This window comes from Triticum dicoccoides, chromosome 6A, assembly GCF_002162155.2.
Source record: "Triticum dicoccoides isolate Atlit2015 ecotype Zavitan chromosome 6A, WEW_v2.0, whole genome shotgun sequence".
NCBI lineage: Eukaryota > Viridiplantae > Streptophyta > Magnoliopsida > Poales > Poaceae > Triticum > Triticum dicoccoides.
Window position 1 is genome coordinate 4670752 of NC_041390.1, and position 9236 is coordinate 4679987.

The 9236-nt window shown below is 47.7% G+C and overlaps 1 pseudogene; it reads right to left on the reverse strand.

Annotated features, from left to right (window-relative positions):
* Positions 1-51: 51 nt before the first annotated feature.
* On the reverse strand, positions 52-5932 carry LOC119314615 (annotated as a pseudogene).
* Between the last annotated feature and the right edge of the window lie 3304 nt (positions 5933-9236).

Here is a 9236-nt window from a genome sequence, read left to right on the forward strand (position 1 = left end):
TTTAATTTTTCATGTTTTCGATTTTTTTTCTTTTTTCTTTTACAACCCAGTCTAATGCTAAAGGAGAAACCTATTTTCTTTTGTGATTTTCTTCACACCCATGGACGAAATAAGTTGACGTCTTCCAAGTGGCGACAGTAATTCCATAGAAGCCTTCAAGATGGCCACCATCCTGTAAGCAGAAAGTTTATGGGTGGGTTCCTAATTAAAAAGGTGAAACTTTACAGATGGATTGCTATGTATTTCTTAATTTGTTGATTTGGAATCTCCAAAAAATTGATTACAGACATCGAAATTACATTGGGGACTTTGCAAAAAAAAATTACATTGGGGAGTTGCTTAGAAAAATTATCAGTATTAATTTGTTAAAATTCGAAATGAGAAGAGTAATTAGTTAAGTGGCATCCGGCCTGATGCCAATATAAAGAAGTGGACATATGTGGATACAAATGGGAAAAAGCGAGAGACAGAGTCCGCCCGTTTATTACCAGCTTTGAGTTACATGGCATGACCCACGGAAGAGATTCAACGTTGGGCCCCCTCCTCCTCCTGCTGATCCCCACTGCAAGTGGCTTCACCATCGTCTGCCTGGAGATTAATTACACATAAACCAGCCAGCCAATCAGTCATCAGTAACATGATATGTGGTTTTCTATATAGCGTAGTGTGTACGCACATACCTCTGCTTGGTCACCGTAATAATAATCTTCATCGTCGTCGTCATCTTGGTCTGTGGCATCACTCTTGCCCGCCTGGAGATTTATTAGGCAAAAACCGGCCAGCCGACCATCAGCGACATGACATATACACATGTATAAATATATATGATTGAGAGTGGTATGTACGTACCTCATCCTGGTCGGTGCGTGCATGATCATGTAGCCAACTCTTGAATTTGGTAACAAGGCTTCGTATCTCTTGTTCGCCGTACCTCCCCACCCGAGGAGGCTCCGCGGCGTCACGTAACCTTCTCTCGAGTGATCTAATCATGCGACGTATCCTTTCTTCCTGGTGTGCAGCAGGACGGCCCACATCCTTGGGTCTGTCCAAACCACCTAGGATCCACTCCAGATTATCAATGAATTTACCAGCCTTCTTGTCCCAGTTCTCTTTTACTATCTCGAGATGGAGATACACAGCATTGGGACGGGTGCCGGAAGCCTGTCTCAGCGCTTGCTTCGCTTCCTTTACTTCCCTGTAGCTGCTGTTAGTGCAGTCAAGGTAACACCTGACGTACTCCAGCAAAGGGCAGCTATTTCTCCTCCACGGCACCAAGCTGGCAGCGTCCTTTCTTTCAGCTCTTGCACTGTATACCAGCACTTCAAGCATCGGCAATGCTCCTTCTCCAACAGCAATCACAATCTTCTTTGTCCACAAGAATCTCAGCTTGTGAAACTCATTGCCGCCAAAAGTATATGATATGTTCTTTTCATCCTTACTCCAGAGAAAAAGGACGAGGAGGGACGGCAACCTGCCGATGGTTTCAACATCTCGAACTTCTACCGCATCCACATGCAGCCCTAGACGAGAAAGGAGTGGAACACTTAAATGATTAATCCATGATGGCACCCTCGGTATAACTATGCCAAGCAGACCTAACTCGTACAGCTTTGTACAGGGTGTCAGGTCTTCCAAGCTCTGATTGAGGACAACCGAATACTCAACATCACAAAAGACAGTCAGACTATGGATCTTGTGCAGGTTGCACAGAGATTCCACCAGAGCATTGCATGCAGACTCCTCTATTTCACTGAAAAAGATCTTGAGCACCCTTAACTTTGTCAGCTTACCCACCTTCGTGAAGAAGTTTGGGCACTTCTCCACTGAATATAGCTCCAGTTCTTCAAGGCATGTCAGTTTCCCTATCTCGCCCTTCATCACTGTACCTTTATCAGCCCACAAGCACCTCAAATTCATTAGCTCACCAACAGATGGCGGCAGCTCACTTATCATACCTCCCCTTACATCCAGTATCTCAAGAAACTTCAGATCATGCCCTATTTCTTCCGGGATCTTGACCGCTGTCTTCACTAGCCCCAGTTACCTCAACGGCACCAACTTACAGAGATGCTCAAGACTACTACCTTCCGAAAAAACACAGTCCTCAATAACTAGCACATGCAATACTTTAAAGCTCAAGAGCAGGGGCATACCATTGGCACCGCACTCAACAACATTAAATGACCTTACATGCTCCATTGCAATGCTACAGTTGTGTTCCCCACTATTTCCATGAACTGCTAATCTGCGAACCTTGTTGGTTGACTTTCCTCCCGGACATGTGCCATGATGCTCCATATCATGTACTGTGACAAAGTTTACCTCATTTGATATGGTGCGGATGAGATCGAGCACCATGTCATGGACACGACAACCACCTCGGTCATCACTATATCCAGGATCTATCCACCGTATCATGCTCTTGTTTACAAGCGTGTTGAAATAGATCTCTCCAAGTTCAAATGACTCCATCCCTTCTCTATATGGTATAAATCCCTCGGCAACCCACCTCCATATCAGTGATATTTTATCAATTAAATAATCTTCAGGAAACACACTAAGATACAATAAACATGTCTTAAGATTGGGAGATAGATCATAATAGCTAAATGATAATATCTGTCTTGTGTTATGAACATCGTCATTCTCTTCATTCCCAAAACCAATGGCCTCATATACCTTAGACCAGTCCTCACTGTGTTTGCCAACAAGCAAGCTAGCTATTGTAGTGATAGCTAACAGCACACCACCACATTTCTTTAAAATTTTGGTAGTCACTTCAGCAGGCCCTTCACTACCAGATGTTCTTGTATAGAATAACCTTTTGGAGAAATCATCAGAAAGGGGTTGCATGTGGTAGATACCACCAGCTTTTGTGGCAACATCAACAATACGGGTAGTTATGATTAATCTACTTTCTGGATGACTATCCACAAAAGCATACTTAATCGTTTCCCATGTTTGTTTACCCCATAGGTCATCAATAACAATAAAGTACCTATTCACATGAGAAGGAAAATTGTTTAATTAGCAAACTATCTAATATACTGCCCACAAGAACAAGAAGCACAACAATGCACCAGAACCAAAGAAAGGAGCTAACAGTGAATAAAAAAGATAAGATGAAATACATCTTAACTTTTGAAGTGTTCTTATGATCTACCGAGTCTTGATAAGTAAATAGCATAAAACTACCACAATTCAGGGTGGGTTTCCCAAAACTACCACTCCTAAAAATTTTGAAAAACCTACGACAAGATTGTTTGCTATTTGAGAAAACACTTGTTGTTAGTTGGTTAAAGTTCGGCATGATTATGACATATTGGACCCAGTCATCATGGCAATTACATTCAACATGTTAAGTTGGACTAGCGCCCCGTCCCGTCCCCGTCTCCTCTCCCCTTCTTGGCCCACCATCACCCCCTGTCGGCGACGACCAGCAAGGCTGCTGGAGCCAAAGAGCCACCACCTCGAGATGCTTCCGTCACGGTGCTCCAACGTGGGCGAGCGCCTTTCTAGTGTTGATCTCTGACGCGGAGGAGCTAGTGCTCTGACTTGGACGAGATCCTCTCTTCTCCGGCGCGGCCAGCACATCCTCGTCATGGACCAGCGTTTTGGGTACCGAGCGAAATTTCATGATCTCGCGCGGTTACCGTGTTTACCATTCCCCCTCGAGAAACACTCGTACCGAGCAAAATATCTCGAATATTTTGAAATTTTTGAATTCAAACGCTCATTGTCTGGTTAAATAGACACCATCACTTCTATGACAACACGACAGGTAGTGGCCTAGTGGCAAAAGCATCCTTCCGTTACCAGCTAGTCGCTGGTTCGAGTCTGATCTTGAGTCAAACACGAATCTATATCGACGTCAAAAATATTTGAATTCAAATTTCGATTTTAAATTTCGACGTCAAAACCCTTCAGTAACTATAGCTACAGTGCACAATGTAGCTACGAGGATGACCCGGGGCGTACAAATATTCTGGCAACGACACTAGCTGGAGCCAACTGGTGCTATTTGTTGGAAGAGGAGCTGCTCGCTGGTGCTCTCCAACTGATGCAACTCCACTTCACCATGGACCCATGCCTCCCGTGCTCCCTTCCAGCTCAAGCTCGCGGTCAGCCAAGGCGGGGCCTGAACAGGTGCACTTCGTCGGCTCTGGTGACGAGCTCGCCGGCGGCGGGCCAAGCATGAACGTGCTCCACGACCGTAGGATTTGCATGACCTGATTATTTTTTTAAAAAAAATTGTAGGCAGCCGGTTTCTTCTAGAAAATATTTGGGCCCTACCTGTCATGACCTGTCAACGGTCAACCTAATGGTCAAAGCTCAGGATGCTGGTTTTTATACCACGTCATACCTCCCGAGTGGACCCGAGCTATCATAATCACACTTAAAGCTAACCAACATAGTCCTCAGTGCAACATGGTAGCTTTTTGAAACAGCCAACCAATTTTGTGGTAGGTTTTTGGAATATTTTAGAAAGTGGTTGATTTTTGTGACCACTAGCCCGAAGTATGGTAGTTTTATGCCATTTAATCGAGTCTTCATCTATACCATTTTTCAAACGGTTATATTCTGGATAATTGAATGGGTATTCAGTTGTGGCAAAACTAGAGATAGTTGACCGCCTAAGTAATCCATGTAACCAATCAGTTGATGCGACTGTTGGTATTAATCTTGACTTAGCCAAATAAAAAGGTGCCACGTATGTTCTAATGGCTACATTAATTTGATTTTCTAGATGCGTGCATTGATAGCTTGGCATACGTAAATCGGAAATGTAAATCAGAAATTGTTGTGTCAAAATGAAAAGAAAACTAACGCCAAGTTGTTTATTGATTTGGACTATATGAATCAAAAGCAAAGATAAAACATATATTGTCTTCCTTAGTGTAGCTGGCCTGGGCATAGGTGACATAAAGAAGTTATTGACTAGCATAGAGGGAGGTTACTGCGTACCTCTTGCCTGCAAGGACTTTCTTCAGCTTGTTGATCAACTGCCATTCAGCCATTGTTTCTGTGGCTCTGGATAGCTCAGTGTCAAGTTCAAGCAGGATGTCCCTGAGAACTTTCTTCGTGTTTGGATTCTGACCCACTGGAACAAAAGCTTGACATTCATATTTTGTGCTAAGCTTGTCATACAATGCTTTTGCAAGGGTTGTCTTTCCCAGTCCTCCAAATCCAACAATAGAGACTATCCTGGGATTTTTATCAGGCATGGGAACCCCCTCGGACAGGATCTTTATCAGCTCATTAATTGGCTTATCAATACCCACCAGGTCAGACAACTTTTTGTATAGAGCTGGGAGACGAGGGTCAACTGTAGTTGCTGCAGGATTTGCATCAACATCGTCTATCTTGTAACTGTCGCGCCGTTCCTTGATCTTTCTAACTTGGCTCTGAATGTCTTTGATGTCATTGGCTATTTCATGGCGTGCCTTGAACTTGCTGAACTCATTGCGGGCCTTCTTGAGCAAGTGCTTGATTTTGGGCTTGGTTGGCTCATTACGCTCGACGCGGGTCACGAATGAGTCGAGGCTGTCCTCGATGGCGTAGGACAACTCCCTGACCTCATTGGCCCAAATCTTGACCTGCGGGTCAAGTTGATCCAGAGGCACGCTGGACACCTTGATGAGGGCTGCTTGCATGCTCTCGAGCTCGGCCTTGAGTTCTTCGATCCCCTTCTTCACACTCTTCTTCAGCTTGTACTCCTCTACGAGCAGCTCTCCCAGCTTGGGGAGGAGAGAGCTCATCGCCCCTGTGGCGAACTGCATGATGACTCTCACCCTATCACTCTCTCACTTTTGCAAGCCTGCTGGCTCCTCTCCTCTCTTTTTCTCTCCCTCGGCTTCTATCTCCTTTCAGAAGCTCTTGCTTGCTGGCTGTGGCTAGGTTGCTGCCGCTTGTATGAATATATGGAGTACTAGCTAGCTAGTTTGATTGGATCTGAAGCTTCTTTGCGACTGGAGTGATAAGGACGCGGTTACAACACTAGCGAGCTAGCTAGGTTCACCTAATTAATTCTTGCGCGCAACTGGCATTTGAAAAGAGGTGCTTTTCCAAGGAGGACGTGATGGGTATTGGGTAGCACGTGAGAGTTTCTCTAGATCTGCGCATGGTTTGTTGGTTAGTGGCTTAATTAGTGCGCAGTTTCAGACCTTGCCGGCCCTTTGTTTTTAAATACCAACGACTCGCTCAATCTGCAGCCAGCTTTAGCTTCAAAGATATACCCACCCGGTTAATCAAAACAGGCATCAGTTTTTTAACAGTTCAAAACTGAAGTGTATATCAAATTATCAATGGAGCGGCAATTTGGATTTCCTTCTATGATTGAACTCATTGTAGCACTAGGGACACTGTTGTTACTTGCTACCAGGCTAGGTACATAGTTGCTCTAAACTGTTTTCAATAAAACAGTATCTAGATGTGTGCAAAACTACAATATCAAAGTTTTGTGGGTGGGGCTGTCAGACAAGAGGTGCTACCGAGTTTGTGCTCTCCATCTTATCTAGCAGACACAAAACGTTTCATCCATCTAGTAACAGAGACGTTGTCTTTATTTAATGAAATAATTAATGTTTTTGGGGTATGTCCTCCACTGGTTGAACCCAACAACGACTACAAGTTTCTAGCCTGCTGGCTCCTCTCTCTCTCTCTCTCTCTCTCTCTCCCTCTCTCTCTCTCTCTACAAGCTCTTGCTCGCTGGCTAGCTGTGGCTAGGTTGCTTCCGCTTGTATGAATATATGGACTACTAGTTAGTTTGATTGGCTTTGAAGGATGTTTGCGACAGGAGTCATAAGGATGCGGTTGCCTCACTGGCTAGCTAGGTTAGTCCATGTGTACTACTAGTGATAAGGACGCGGTAGTACTCCCTCCGGTCCTTTTTACTTTGCATATAAGATTTGTCATAAGTCAAACTTCATAAAGTTTGGCCAACTTTACCTTCTCTCTCTACAAGCTCTTGCTCGCTGGCTAGCTGTGGCTCGGTTGCTGCCGCTTGTATGAATATATGGGCTACTAGTTAGTTTGATTGGCTTTGAAGCATGTTCGCGAGGATGCGGTTGCCTCACTGGCTAGCTAGCTTAGGGGGTGTTTGTTTTCAGGGACTTTTTTGTGTAAGGACTAAAAAAAGTCCCTTTTAGAGACTTTTTTACCAAACGGGAGGGACTTTTTAGGGATTAAACTAGGCATTTGGGACTAAATGAAGAAGACTCTCAAGGAGAGTCTTTTTGGGACTTTTTCAACAATGCCCCTCCATGCATTCATTGACCCGCCACCCCATGGTGTTGTTTGTTTGTTATTTTTCTATATACTAGGGGCAACATGATCATTTAATAACCTCTAGGAAAGGACTAGGGACTTTTTAGTCTCTGGAAACAAACAGAGAAGGACTTTTTAAAGACTAGAGACTTTTTAGTTGAGACTAGAAAAAGTCCTAGGACTAGAGAACCAAACACCACCTTAGTTCATGTGTACTACTACTAGTGATAAGGACGCGGTAGTACTAGGCTCCGTGTAAATTAATTCGTGCAGAGTTATTTTTAAGTTTTGTGTCTATATGTGTGCAAGTGGCGCTTCAAAAGAGCTGCCCAGTTTCTCTAGATCTGCGTATGGTTTGTTGGTTACTGGCTTAATTAGTGCAGGCTCAGACGCGGCCAGCCATTCTTCTCGAGATCTGCGAAAAGGGTGTGTTTATGCAGACCGAGGGAATACTGCAGACCGAGGGAATCATGTATACTGTACCTAAAAAGGCTTTCGCCCCGCTTTATGTACGAAGCCATGACCAGAGATACAAATCCGGATACAACACGCCACCACCCCATACAACACACACATTCAAGGCAAGATACAAGGGTGCCGATGCACCGCAACACTATCCAATCGACCACCAAGCATACTACAGATGTGCCAAAAGGAACTACTTGGGGCCGACGAGGACATCCCGATACCTTGCCACCGAGAAGTGAAGCGGGACAGTGACGAAGCATGGACTCCAAGACGGTGCCTTCAAAAAGGGCACGACACCGATAGTTGCCACCGCCCGACCTTGAGGATCAAGTTTTCACCCGGAGCAACGTGGAGAGAAGAGAACACCACGGCGGAGCCTTCATGAAGGAAACGACGCCTATGGCCGCCGCCACCATCAGCCGGAGAAGACCAGGCAAGTTATCCACTTTGGTGTTAACCCTCCGCCAAACCACCATGCTACGCCAAACATCACCAACGATGCCACCCACGTGACCATGGCTGCCCGACCGCACCCAAGACGCACGCTCCGTCCACGAACACCGCGTCTCCCGCCACCAGGGCCGCCGCCCTGCATCCAAGCAACTCCGAGAACGCCCAAAGGCCTTGGCTTTGGGCTGGCTGGCAGCACCCGCCAATGGAGCAGCAACAGCCGCCCTGCCTCGAACATCGCCAGAACCACGCCAGAGGGCACACGGCCGAGGAAAGGGGGAGGAGGAGGGGATGCTTCCAGACCAGTGCACCCTCGCACCGGCGACGGGTGGCCCGACATCGGGGTCTCCCATCCCTCCTGAGAACTCCCCACCGGACACACCCCATGTCGCCTCACTGTGGCGGCCGACGCGGCCCGACGGGAGGCCACCAACGACAGCCTGCCAAGCCATCGACGAGCAGCATGAAGCCACCCCTCACCCGCAGCCAAGAGCACTCACCGGAGAGCCATCCCGCGCCGCTTGCCGTCGTCCAGGGGCCGAAACAGGGGAGGCCCGAATGGAGCTCCGCCAGCATGCACCACCAGCACGCGCGCCTGCCACGAGCCCGACCACCGCGCTACACGCAGCAGCAGAAGCTCCCGCGTCCGCCGGCGAAGCGCCGCTCGTCACCAGCACGCGCGCCCGCCACGAGCCCGACCACCGCGCTACACGCAGCAGCAGAAGCTCCCGCGTCCGCCGGCGAAGCGCCGCGCGTCGCCCGCGCCCGCCAGACTGTCAGATCTGGCCGAGCCCAGACCTCGCCGCCACCGCAACCACGAGCGCGAGCCGGCCCGTGCAGCCCACCACACCGCCACCAAGCCCTCGCTACCCGGCCGCCGCGCCTCCACACCCCGCACCAGCGCGAAGCACCGCCGTCTGCCGCCGCCCCGCGCCAACAACCTCCGAGCGGGATGAAGAAGAGCCCCGCCGCCACCGGCGTCGGCAGGCTTTACCCGGCAGCGTGGTCCGGCGGCGGCGAGGGACAGAAGGGACGAGGGGAGGCCCGAAGCC